A 14,383-nucleotide genomic window follows, 5' to 3' on the forward strand; every position below is an offset into this window, starting at 1 on the left:
TATATATATATATATATATATAAAGTGCTACCAATTACCACTTACATAGATGTTACCTAATGGTTTTACAATCGATCGAGAGAATGACACAGTTATAACAGACTTAGATAGAACTTTATTGCGAGGTAGCTTTACAACAAAAATAACTTTTAGTGGCAATAAATAGGTGTAATTAAATTCAATGTCGCTAAATATCTTAGAGACATATACAAAGAGTGCTAATTGCCGTTAAAAATATATATTTATAGGTGATTGAGCTGTTGTCATTAATTAATTAGCGGCAAAGATCATTTTTGATGTATCAACAGGAGAATGGTACTACTTTTGTACCACTGAGTAAATCAAACTTAAAGGTTGACAATGGCGGAACTGATATGCCGGATCTCTGAATCACAGTCCAGTTCATCTCGTCTCCTCTCTGAAAGTCCTTGAGAATACTCGAATTGGATTGAAGTTAGATTCGTATTTTTGTACTGAGAAACACATTTGTCGAATTAATATCTGTTTCGTTGTAATGGAACTATTCATTCATACAAGTAAACTCAAAACAGAGTCTTGCTATTGATTCTGTTAAAATTTTATGATGTTCTTGGGAGATTAAAATTGTTTACTCCCTTCTTTTCAATTTATTTGCTTATTTTGATGGTGAGAAAATAAAGAATTTCAAATTTTGTAACCTAAAATTAAATATATGTAAAATATATCAAGTTGTCTTTTAATGTTCGTCTTAAATATGTGAGAAAAAATTTGAAATTAAAAAGTTATTATTAAAAAGGAAAAAATTATTATTTTTTAAACGAATTAAAAGAGAAAGTAGACAAAATAAATTGAAATGGAGGGAGTCATTTTTCCCTAAAGGTGATTAGTTTTAAAAGAGTGGGATGTTTGATCAAGAATTTGAGAGAAATATAAGTGATTTTAGGAAATAGTAGAAGAAGTTTGCTAAAACAAATTATTATTTGTCAAAGTTAAATAAAAAAAATTAAATGTGAAACTGATATTACTGAATCTGTTGATGATCATCTAATGTATGATTTGTGAGAGGAGTTAGGATCATCAATAGATTATTACTGTCATTCTTTTCTACTGGCTATTCCCTTATGGTATACGTATGTATATATATATATATATATATGCTTCTTCAATTTTGTCCAAGAAAAATTTTTGTCAAGAAATAATGAATACTCAAATTGATTAAAGTTAGAGAAATGGGTATTTCTGTATAAGTTCAAAATTTATACAAATCAAAAAAAAAAATAATTCTAAGTTTAACTTCAATCATCCTAAAATTCAAGTTCATGACATTGAATATTTAATTTCCAATTAGTTCTAAGTTCTAATTAGTTCTAAACTTCAAAAAATATTACATTCAATATTCAAGAATCTAAGTTCAAAATTTTAACTAGTTCTAACTTCTAACTTCAGATCGCTTCTTAGTTTCTAACTATTGAAATATGTGTGTCCATTATCAGTCAACGGACCAGGTCCCTTGACACAGCAAGAACAGTGCAAAAGATTAAACAATATGAAGAACACAACACAAGCAGTTTGCGTGGAAACCTCATTGCTCAAGGGAGTAAAACCACGACCTGTTGCACATGATTTTCAACTGTCTTGACTAATCTTCTCAAGCAAAAGTGAAACCCGGTTACCACAAATATGAGAAAAAATTATTAATCTCATGATCAAGTAATCTACCTATTACTTGAAGAGCCTAAGCGGATACAACACCGCCCACTAAGCTATATAAATACTTCTTCAATTTTGTCCAAAAAAAACTTTTGTCAAGAAATAATGAATACTCAAATTGATTAAAGTTAGAGAAATGGGTATTTCTGTATAAGTTCAAAATTTATACAAATCAAAAAAATAATAATTCTAAGTTTTTCAATCATCCTAAAATTCAAGTTCATGACATTGGATATTTAATTTCCAATTACTTCTAAGTTCTAATTAGTTCTAAACTTCAAAAAATATTACATTATATATTCAAGAATCTAAGTTCAAAATTTTAACTAGTTCTAACTTCTAACTTCAGATCACTTCTTAGTTTCTAACTATTGAAATATGTGCGTCCACTATCAGTCAACGGACCAGGTCCCTTGACACAGCAAGAACAGTGCAAAAGATTAAACAATATGAAGAACACAACACAAGCAGTTTGCGTGGAAACCTCCTTGCTCAAGGGAGTAAAACCACGACCTGTTGCACAGGATTTACAACTGTCTTCACTAATCTTCTCAAGCAAAAGTGAAACCCGGTTACAACAAATGTGAGAAAAAGTTATTAATCTCACGATCAAGTAATCTACCTATTACTTGAAGAGCCTAAGCGGATACAACACCGCCCACTAAGCTATTACCCCTAGATAACTTAGAATTTTCTAAGCGGATACCACACCGCCCACTAAACCCCCACCCTTTGGACCATTTAGATTTTGACTAAGCAACAACAATGTTGTCCACTAAATCACCTAACTCATAGATGACTTAGACTTCTAAAAACTGAAACAAGATCTGTATCCTTTATAGATTAGGATCAGATTTACAATGTAAGCATATAAGACACCGAGCTCTAAATACAACAAGACTCTTTAGTCTTCCATCTGGTCCCTTGTTGATATGAGCAGTGTTTTTCCTTGAAGATGGCCTTCACTTTTCAAGCTTATGATTTTTTAGAGAAAATCCAAGTTGAGTTTGCCAAGTCTTGAATTTGTGTTTGTTGGAAAGAGATAATATAAATCACCAAAAATTCGTTGAGACCATCCCATTGGCTGAAAGTCTGCTGTTGAAAAAGTTGTGAACCTATCGCATTAGATGTGGCAGCTTTTCTGACAGCTGGCTTTTCACCTTTTCACGTCGCAGTTTTGCGGGGACCAGGTCCCTTGCAAACTTCTTTATGATTTCTTAAAAAGGCTTGCTGGGTGACTTCCTTCTCTAGATGAATGAATATAATATGGTGTTTGTCATGCTAAAATAAGAGTTATTATCCGTTGGACAAACACCCTCCTCCATTCTGATTGGTGTAGTACATTGACGCTTCACCAACCTCTGACGTGACAGCTTTACAGCTGTAACCAATTATGTATATGATGGAAGAAACTCTGCCTGGGACCAGGTCCCTGAATTTGTGAGATACAGAACCATACAATCTCGTCCGCTCTTCTTATTGTGTAGGACACTATACTTTTCACCAACCACCTAACATGACAGCTTTTACGGTTGTACCCTATTTGTATTTAGATGAGAGCACTCTGCCAGGGACCAGGTCCCTGCATTTGTGAGGATCATCAAAACACCTAGAATATAACAGTTTTCCCTTTTTGATGATCACACACAAATATACCTCATATTGAGTTTATCATTCATCTCATTGTCAGCAATTTCAATAACAAGGATCTGGTTCCTTGTTAGATGGATAAGTTTGTTAAATCATCAAAATTTCATATCAAGTTCAAACCAATATCTCAATCAGATTCGAACTAACATTTTCCCCCTTTTTTATGATAACATACTTATTCACCAGTTCCCCCTATCAACAAGAATTATTAGGGTAACTGGAGTTTAATCATCCTCGAAGTTTGTCAAATCATCAAAACATCAACATAGCATTTTCCCCCTTTTTGATGATGACAAACATCTACTTCCCCCCATCGATAAGACCAGGTTCTCGTCAAGTAGCAAGCATTATTCCCCCTGTCGACAAAACCATTTCCTCTTCAAGCAGCTAGCATTGATTCCCCCCTATCGGCATGATTCATGTCTTCTTCCAGCAGTGATAACACCATTGATCTCATACTTCTTCAAGCAGTTATAACACCATTTATCTCATACCTTACCTTAAAAACTTTCCCCCTTTTGATATCATAAAAAAGGGCTAAAGCAGTAAACCAAGTTGACAGAAATGCAATTTAAGCAAATTCATGGCCGCTTTGGCAACACTAAGCATGAGTAAAAAGGCATAAAGTAATGAGATAAGTCAGTAGAAACAAGACATTTTTCATCCATAAACAAAAGATCAACCATCAAAGCATCGCAAATATAATTACAAATGGAAACCAGAACAATGCCCAAAAAGAGTAATGAGGACTGTCATAGAGAGATAGAAAGACAAGGGATGACTTAGAGGCAAGGGATTGAAAGAATAGAATTAATAGAGCATATCCCTTAGCATAAGATTTGACGAATCTTCTCGTAACGTACAACATGATGTGCAGCCCAGCCTTTATGTTTAACCTTCAGGGCTGCCAATTTTTCCTTCTTTTTTTTAAAAATTATTATTTTTTTGTTGGCATCTGGCCCCTCTGATAGTGTTGTTTAAGAAGCTGGACTATTAGACAACCCATTTCAATATTCCAGTTAACACGAGCAACTGTCGTAGCTTCCAACACCAGCCTGAGTTTCTCATAACAGAAAGATTGGCAACACAAAAAACTCAAGGCCTCCGAGATGAATAGATCAACAATTGAGGAACCAAGAAGAATTTCTTTTTTTTCACACCTTCCTCTTCAGAAAACTTTGAGTTCTCAGAATATCAACTTCTCCCTTTTTGAGCATCATCTTTTCCACTTCTTCATTTTTCATGGAGGACCAGATCCCTCTTCTCACTTAAAACATTTTCATCAGAGAATTCTCCAGCAAGAATAAAGGGGTTAACAATTTGAAGTGTGTTTGAAAAGAAGATAAAAGAAAATTTCGAAGCACCTTGATATTTGGAAGGTAACTTGATTTTTCTGGGGAAATAGAAAGAAATATGGAATATAAAGAAAGAGAAAATAAGGTATCATTTTGGCACTCAAAAGATGAGACAACAGTCAGATTCCTGAAGGATAGAGATGTGGCAATTGCAATGGTTCTCATGCATAATTAAAACTGCAATGTTAAGATTGCTAACTTCGAGAAAGGACCAGGTCCCTCTCTGTAGTTTGAATGTCATTGCCTAGATCTATCCTGACCTCCCTTTATCATCATCCCCTTTTCCATGTGTGTATACCTACAAAAGGTATTAAACTGAACTTGCTAAAACATATATAACCGAAAAGCAAGGATACCTCCTCCCTTTTCATAGTCATGAAAAGTTGATTGCTTCAGGTAGGATCCATTCAAGAAGGTTTTAGCATTTACATCATCATCTTGATTAATTCAGCCAGATTTTTATGAGCTTCAAGAGGTTTCCTAATCCACAAGAGTTGAACCCATCAAGCTGCAATTGCTACATTTATTGTCTCAGTTGATGAAAGAGCAATTGAATCTTGCCTTTTAATTCCACATGAGTGAAAGATCAGCGCATAACATAATCCACTCTTGAGGTACTCAATCTATCAGCTTGATACTTAGCATAATCAACAACACCATGTACTACAAATCAAAAAGTCTCCCGATGGACAGAATAGGACCAGGTCCTCTATCTTCTTCAGATAACTTAAGATTTTCTCAGCAGCCTTCAAAATATTTTCCTTTGTACATGAGTAGAGTCTTTGAACCCGATTGATCAGCATCCAGCTTCTAGTTAGTGCTCAAGAAAGTATGAATTGTCTATACACCCAAAACATGAAACCCTTTCAGCAGCTTCTTTGAACTGGTACCAGGTTCTTTCTTTGATCAGACATCAATGACCCCTGAATGTTGTGTTATCTTCTTCTCTGTAGCTAAGCTCCTATGAGAGTATTCGACTGCTCCGTGCTTAGAGCCTGACTGAAGATGTCATCCACTTGATCTTCCTTCTTACAAAGCTTCATGATGACATTATCCCTCTTTATCATTGTCTTAACTTCAAATATGTTACGCCATTTGAATATCTCATTAATGTGCTTTTCTGGACAACTGGGGGTACCTTTCGAGGTGTGCTAAATCTGTAGCTCTAAGAAGAAATTTAATTCTTTCATTATGCTTATTTCAACACTCACGTTCAATGAGTGAAATAGAAATAATCTCTTCACCCAACACCTCAAAGATTGCCTCAAAGATGACATCATCAATATATACCTGAACAATCAGCAGTTCCTTTCATATTGAATTCAAAGAGAAGAGTTTTTGACAATTTTACCTCTCTTGAAGCCATTGTTGAGGAGCAACTTGGACAACCGATCAGCTTGTTGGGGAACCGATTATCAGAGTTTGCTTCTTTTAAACTGATCTTGATTAGCTTCTTCATTCTCACCTTCAAAATTCACATAATCAGTTTGAACTGCTTCATCTTTGTTCAGCACTGTCTAGAGGACCAGGTCTCTCATCAGGTTCATCATCTGCATCATCTTCTTTGAGATTGTTGGATTCATGAAGAGGATGTTCTTCAGCAAGCTCACTATTTAAACCATCTCTCTGATTTTGAAGCAACTCTTCTATCTCAGAAACTTCTTTCATTGCAACTTCTAAAATCTTCTAGACTCATCAATAAACACATGACCATTTTTAGTACACCCCTGATAAGCCTTGCTGGAGGAAAAGTGTACCACAATTATTCTTTTATCATTGTTGAGATCAAACTTCTCATTATCATCATTTTGGTCACAAACATGTACCATTTATCACTTCAGTCGAAAGTTTCTTGAAAGATTCAAAGTCTGCATATTTCACCTGAAGGATGGTCTGATCTGCTTCTCCTTAACATCATCGTCACAACCTTTATCATTTGCAAATATCATTTTATGCAGACTGGGACCAGGTCCCCTGACACAGGTTTGTGCAACAAAGCAACACTCATGAGCACATCTCCTTAATCATACCTCAACATTCATACATTGAGCATTAAGTTCAGTGAGACTATCACAATGAGCAGTAAACAGATCAGCAATATACATGTTCTTGCATCTCTTTTCTATCAAAATCATCGCCCGAGAGAGCAAGTTTGTGACAAAATAGTTATCTGATGAGAGCTTAGCTTCATTTCATTCATCACAAATCTACACCAAGAATGTAGCATTTTTTGCCATACGCCAAAAGAGACACCTCCACCTTGAAGTGTCTTGAGAGAGAGGAAGTTTTGTAACGTTCTTAGTCATGTGTTTTGAGCATCTGCTATTTATAAACCAACACTGACTGCTTTCTCTCTTCTGCACCAGAATTACTTGTTAGACTTAGGAACCCACTTCAAACAGAGTTCCCAATAACTATCAAAAAGCTTAACAAGAAACCTTCCTGTCCAAGGGGGCAAAGTTTTCTTGCTAAAATGATAGCAAGGACCAGGTCCCTTGCGCTCCGTTTCCATATTACTGTCGAATTTGACAAATTTAGCATGAAGATCAGGTCCCCTTTCTTTCTTTTCTTGATTATTTTCAGATCGAACAAACTTCACATGCCTTTCTTTAGCTCTTTTCCGCTGTTTGGAGTAATTTGACGAACTTCCTTCAAATTTCAAAAATTGGACAATCTTTCTTAAGATTTTCATCTCGACCACAATTCTCAGACAACAGATTGTCAGCATCACGAACATTTTTGCTTCGAGGATTGTAGGAGGATTTTATCTTGTCACAGCCTAACCCTCTTCTACTGTTGTTGTTTTGACCGATCAGATTTGTAAGAATCTTAGAGGAATTGGTCCATTTGAGATTTTTCCAGTTCCTCTTTTACACGGACCAGGTCCCTCTCTAACTCAAGATTTCTTTCTAATGCAATTTTGGTCTTCATTTCAGCAGTGTGCAGCTTATTCTCAAGCTCCAGCTGCAAGCTGCTTGCCTTATTCTTTCGCTTAAAAGTTTTATTAGTTACGTCTTTCATCTTTTTCTTCAGTTCTATATTTTCAGCTTCTAGAACAAGCATTTGACTTTTAATATCAGATATTTGGGCAACTAATGCAATTTTTCCATCTTGAGAGATATCTAGACTGTTGTTTATGGGATCCTTCTCACTTGTCAGCTCACTTATCAAATCAAGTAATACAACTGCTAGCTTTTGGAACTTGCTGGTAGAAAAGGTATTCAAGTTTTGCTTGAAATAAGATAGAGTTACCTTTTCATCAGCATCTTCCTCGTCTGACTTTGCCATGAAATCATTATCTGTGTGTTCACAATCATCTGAATCACTTGAGGATTTTTTCCATGCAGCCATATCCCTTTTTAATGCCCTGAAGAAGACCTCTCTTCTGCTTATCTTGGGACGGACCTGGTCTCCCTCTTTGTCTTTACCTTCTGCAGTCTTGACAAATTTCATGTGTTCAACTTTGTGCACAGAAAAGTTTCCAATGGAGTGACCAGACAGATAACTCATGCCACACACTTCACTTGAGCTGGTAGCCTTGTCATGCTTTTCTTTCTTAGGATCGTCCTCATCAACCAGATCGGTCTTCTTGTCTTTGCCCTTGAGAAAGAGCCCCTCATTTTTTCTGTGCATCTCATGAACTTGAACATGCTCAAATAGTGTATGCATCATCATTACATCAGGTTCTCTTGTCTCATTTCCAGTTACATAATCATTTGTCCAAGATCTAGGAAGAATTTCCAGTATCTTAGATACTTGCTTTACAATAGGAACAGGTTCTTCAAGAAACATGAGCTCATCTGTGATGTTGGAGAATCTGGTGCGCACTTCATGAATGAGTTCACCTTCATTCATTGTAAAACCTTCAAAGTGAGTAGTAAAGAGATCTAGCTTAGATTTCTTTATTTACTCAGTGCCCTCATAAGTTGTTTTCAACAATCCCAGATTTCCATGGCTGATTCACAAGATGAAATCAGATCGTATTCATTTATACTAAGGCCACACATCAAAAGCTTCCTTGCTTTGTGATTTTTCAGGACTAATAGTCTGTCAGAGTCATTGTATTGTTTTCTAGTTTTTGGAATGACTCTTGTTACCTCTCCATCTTTAACCTCCATAGTTGGCACATAAGGACCTTTACATATGACGTCCCACACTTCACTGTCCTCATCCATGAGAATCTTCCAATATTTGTAGAGTTTAACATCAAAAAGAGGAGGTCTTGTGGGAGACTGATTTCTTTGCTTATTCAGTAGTGACGCCATTTCTCGCAGGAACTTCTCTCGTGGTGTTAACCAGATAGAGAGCACCTGCTCTGATACCACTTGTTGAAATATGTGCGTCTACTACGGTCAACACAAGGTCCCTTAACACAATAAGAACAGTGAAAAAGATTAAACAATATGAAGAACACAACACAAGCAGTTTACGTGGAAACCTCCTTGCTCAAGGGAGTAAAACCACGACCTGTTGCATATGATTTGCAACTGTCTTCACTAATCTTCTCAAGCAAAAGTGAAACCCGGTTACAACAAATGTGAGAAAAAGTTATTAATCTCACGATCAAGTAATCTACCTATTACTTGAAGAGCCTAAGCGGATACAACACCGTTGCCCACTAAGCTATCACCCCTAGATAACTTAGAATTTGCTAAGCGGATACCACACCGCGCACTAAACCCCCACCATTTGGACCATTTAGATTTTGACTAAGCAACAACAATGGTGCCCACTAAATCACCTAACTCATAGATGACTTAGACTTCTAGAAATCGAAACAAGATCTGTATCCTTTATAGATTAGGATCAGATTTACAATGTAAGCACATAAGACACCGAGCTCTAATTACAACAAGACTCTTTAGCCTTACATCTGGTCCCTTGTTGATATGAGTAGTGGTTTTCCTTGAAGATGGCCTTCATTTTTCAAGCTTATGAATTTTTAGAGAAAATCCAAGTTGAGTTTGCCAAGTCTTGAATTTGTGTTTGTTGGAAAGAGATAATATAAATCACCACAAATTCGTTGAGACCATCCCATTGGCTGAAAGTCTGCTGTTGGAAAAGTTGTGAACCTATCGCATCAGATGTGGCAGCTTTTTTGACAGCTGGCTTTTCACCTTTTCACGTCGCAGTTTTGCGGGGACCAGGTCCCTTGCAAACTTCTTTATGAGTTCTTAAAAAGGCTTGCTGGGTGACTTCCTTCTCTAGATGAATGAATATAATATGGTGTTTGTCATGCTAAAATAAGAGTTATTATCCGTTGGACAAACACCCTCCTCCATTCTGATTGGTGTAGTACATTGACGCTTCACCAACCTCTGACGTGACAGCTTTACAGCTGTAACCAATTATGTATCTGATGGAAGAAACTCTGCCTGGGACCATGTCCCTGCATTTGTGAGATACAGAACCATACAATCTCGTCCACTCTTCTTATTGGTGTAGGACACTATACATTTCACCAACCACCTAACATGACAGCTTTTACGGCTGTACCCTATTTGTATCTGGATGAGAGCACTCTGTCAGGGACCAGGTCCCTGCATTTGTGAGGATCATAAAAACACCTATAATATAGCATTTTTCCCTTTTTGATGATCACACACAAATATACCTCATATTGAGTTTATCATTCATCTCATTGTCAGCAATTTCAATAACAAGGATCGGGTTCCTTGTTAGATTGATAAGTTTGTTAAATCATCAAAACTTCATATCAAGTTCGAACCAAATCGCTTCCCCATTTACTGAATTTTTTCTCTCTCTAATTTCTCTCACTAAACGCACGCTCTCTAGGAAAGTCAACTGAGTTGAATCCAACGGCTAGTTCAGCCAAATGGAGACAACGCGTGAACCGCCGGAGGCCGCCTGCTGGATGCTAGACAAACACCAAACGGAGGCGCACGAAGGAGACAAACACAGAACAACAAGAACCCCCCTCTAATTCATCTCAAAACCCTGGGAATTCACCATTGAATGAAGCGATGAACAGTGCGAACTCCAAGAGGGAAATGGCAGGGAATCGTCAAATTATTTCTTTTGTATACACCAGACTAATTCAAGAAGATAAGGATATGGGGAATGACTATCCTCAACAATGGCAACAACATACTGAAAGATCAGGCAATTTGACCGTGCCATTTGAGAGAAATGAAAAGGCGACTTCTGGGGAAGTCGGGGGAGAAACTCCTGAAACTCAATCTCGAATTCGATCGATTTCCCAATTGAATCGACGTGAAATACTTACTGGGGTTTGTTCCCCTGGAAAAGGTACACCACCCACCACAATCTCAGCCCCAAAGGATACTCAGGTCACCGGCAACAAGAACTTCGCATCTGGAGAACTTGCGATAAACGTTGAAAATCGATATCAAAATCGAACAACTTCCCAGATGATTCGAGGTGAGATATCTACTGGGGTTTATTCCTCTTGGAAAGGCGCCTCTAAGGATTCCATTTCCACTTCAAAAAACGATCAGACTGCCGGCGACAAGAATTGCGGTGACTCAAATAGCAGTCGAAGGGAAGTGTTTGAAGATGAAGAAAATGAAGTAGAGTCAGATAATCAAGTCATGCATAACACTAACACTTTTAATCAAATCTCCCAAGACGGTGATCCTAGTGGAAACTATATGCATCAAAATCCGAAAATTCAACATGGGGGAAGGACTGGAAGAGTCTCAGCTGGGGAGGCAAGTAACAGTCAGCAAGGCAAACCAGCATTGCAGCCAAGAGAAGTGATTGAAGTGGAAAACTCATTGCAATTCTCATTTGGAGTAAAGGCAATTGATAACACAAAAACAAAGGAAGATCAATCGCAGGCAGGTAGGCAGGATGAATTCAGTGATCAGGGCAGGGATGGGAGTATATTGAAGCAGCAGCAAACTGGTATGCAAGAGGAGAGGAAGCAACAATCAGGTATGCAAACCAATCAAGCTAAGGTACAAGAACAAGAGCAGAACGACAATGGCCAAAGGGAGAAGGAACAACAATCAGGTAAGTATCCTAAACCCAACCTTAAACAAACTCAGAATGCTAATTATTCTAGTATTGGCCATGTGCATGAAAATGCCATGGGAAATGTGGCTGATGATTCTGGTAATTTAGTACAGAAAAACATAGCCAATAAATCTAGGATTCAAAATGAGCATAACCAAGGGAAAAAGGAGGGTGATCAGGGGCAAACAAATCAGAGTAATGGGGGGGGAAGATAAAGGTCAAACCAAATACCATAGAGATTTTCCAAAAATCTCCAGCAATTTTGACAAACAAAATACTCCTCAGAAAAGCAATGCTCAGACCCCCCATCAAAAACTGTTAGAAAACAATCCTCCCAAAAGCCATCAAACCAGCCAGCAGGAAAAAATCCCAGAACCTGCTCCCTATACAGTGGTTCAGACCTAGCTGCAAGGCTAAGACACATTCATGCTGCCCAAGAGCCCACTATAGTACTCAAAACCCCTCCCAAACAGACTACCAAGCAAGGACAGCCTGCAGTCATCTTTGACATGTATGACTTTGTTCACACTTTAGCCGTGGATTGTAAATATACTTTGGTGGGGAAGTTCAGTGTAACAATGCCTAAAATGGAACTCATAAGGAAGAGCTTTATTCAACAAACCCAATTAAGTGGGGGGTTAGTATTGCTCATTATAACTCTAGGCATGTGTTTATTGATCTTCAAATGAGTTAGACGACAACACTGTTTGGACTCAACAAAGGATGACAATTGAGGGTAAGCTGATGAGATTGCAAGCTTGGACACCTTTCTTTACACCTGAGGAAGAAACTCCAATAGTTCCAGTTTGGATTCTATTACCAGGGCTACCTTGGCATTGCTTTAAGAAGCCTTTCCTTATTCCTCTTCTAGAAAATATAGGCAAAGTGTTATACTTAGACACTGCCTCTATTACTAGAACTAGAGTAGGTATGGCAAAAGTTAAAATGCAGATTGACTTAACTAAACCCAAGCCAAGGCATGTGTGGATTGGTTTAGACAATGAGGATGATACTATAGGGATTTGGCAGCCTGTGGAATATGAAAATATCCCACCTTATTGTGAGTATTGCAGACATCAAGGTCATGAAATAGATGAATGCAAAGCAAAGATGAGAGATGAGGAGTATAAACAAAGGATGGAAAAGGAAAAAGAGAAAAAAGACAGAAACAGGGAACAACAAAATCAAAAGGGGAAGGAAAATGTTCAAGCACAAGCCAAAGAGAATGAGGAAAAAAGAAAGCAAAACAATAATGATAAAGGAAAGCAGAAACAAACAGAACAGCAAAAAGAAGAAGAATGGGATACACAGAAGAGGAAAAATTCAAGAACTCAGGAGGAGAAAAACAACAAGACTGCTTGGAAACCAGTTCATCAATCCAATCAACCAGCAAATGAACAAATGCAGAATCCAACTCAACAAACAAGTAACATTAATAATTTTCAATATATGCCTGCCAGTAATGTGTCTATGCAGGAACCTCATGCAGGAAATCAAGAGGAGCAACTGGACAGGAATAATACATACTCACAAGTAAATACAAACAGAAGCAGCAGGAACACAGAAACAGTGGATCAGAATCCAACTCTCCAAAAATCAAGTATCATAGCTATGCAACCCAACTCCTTTGATGTTTTAAATGTGAATGATGAAGTTCTTGGAGGTATGGAAGGGGGGAGTCAGGAGGAACCTACCAACCTGTAGGAAAGGGGCACCAAAGGGGGGAATTTGGCTCATGTTATGCATGAGGGGGTGAACACTGACCATAGGACAGACATTAGAGCCTCAAACAATACTAGGGATAAACATACTCAAGAGGATTCACAACAGAAGTTACAACAGGTGCAGAGTGCAAAAATCAGAAAACAGAAAATAGAAAATAACAAGGAAAAACAACAAGACAGAAATGAAGATGGGGAAGGCAGTGATAAGGGTACAAAGACAAATGGCAAAGGGAAACAGCTAGACAATGGTACTCCTGAAAGCACTGCCAAGAGGAAAAACAAACCAAGCAAACAAAAAAGGGATGTTGCTAAGAGGAGACAAAGTATACAGCAGAACAGTGAAGAGGAACAATCTCAAGGAAAAGGGGAGGAGCCATGTAAAAAAATTGTGATGATCAATGACAGCCAGGGTCTAGATATTATACCCTTGCAGACTAGATTCATGACCCCTCCCCCAACAGAATCACCTGACAAGAGGCCTCAATTAAGTCAAGTTAATACTACTCCCTTGATTGATGAGTATGATGTTAATATTTCTGAAGATGAATTGGATAGAGACAATCAGTCTCAAGAAGATCAGGATGATGAGGATGAGACTAGTGAGGCCTTGATTAAAGTCTTCAGTCCCTCAAATGATCAAGTCTTAGAAGATGAGCTTAAACAGGTGTCACAAAAGCAAGGCTTATCTCCAAGGGGTTTTAAACATGAAAAGTTCCATTTCAAGAACCAAGACATCAATACTGTCACAGCAGGAAGACCAAATACTAGGTTGTTCTCTTCTAGATCCTCCCAATGATTAGTACAATCATTTGGAATGTGAGAGGGATCAACACCCAAGGGGTGTTGGAGAGACTAAGAATGCTCAGAAACTTCATCAATTATCAATCATTGCTATCCTGGAACCTTTCTCAGATAGTGTTCATGTACAGAATTTCAAAGTTCATTTGAATATGGATAATGCAACTA

At 37.6% G+C, this 14,383-nt stretch overlaps 1 long non-coding RNA gene across 1 annotated transcript in view; it reads left to right on the forward strand.

Annotated features, from left to right (window-relative positions):
• Positions 1-581, forward strand: part of LOC114076153 — a 2,560-nt gene extending 1,979 nt beyond the window's left edge. The window contains exon 2 of the long non-coding RNA XR_003576973.1: positions 309-581. This is a non-coding gene — a long non-coding RNA (uncharacterized LOC114076153). The remainder of the gene's footprint in view (positions 1-308) is intronic.
• The last annotated feature ends 13,802 nt before the right edge of the window (positions 582-14,383 follow it).

Source organism: Solanum pennellii, chromosome 2, assembly GCF_001406875.1.
Source record: "Solanum pennellii chromosome 2, SPENNV200".
In the NCBI taxonomy this organism is placed as follows: Eukaryota; Viridiplantae; Streptophyta; class Magnoliopsida; order Solanales; family Solanaceae; genus Solanum; species Solanum pennellii.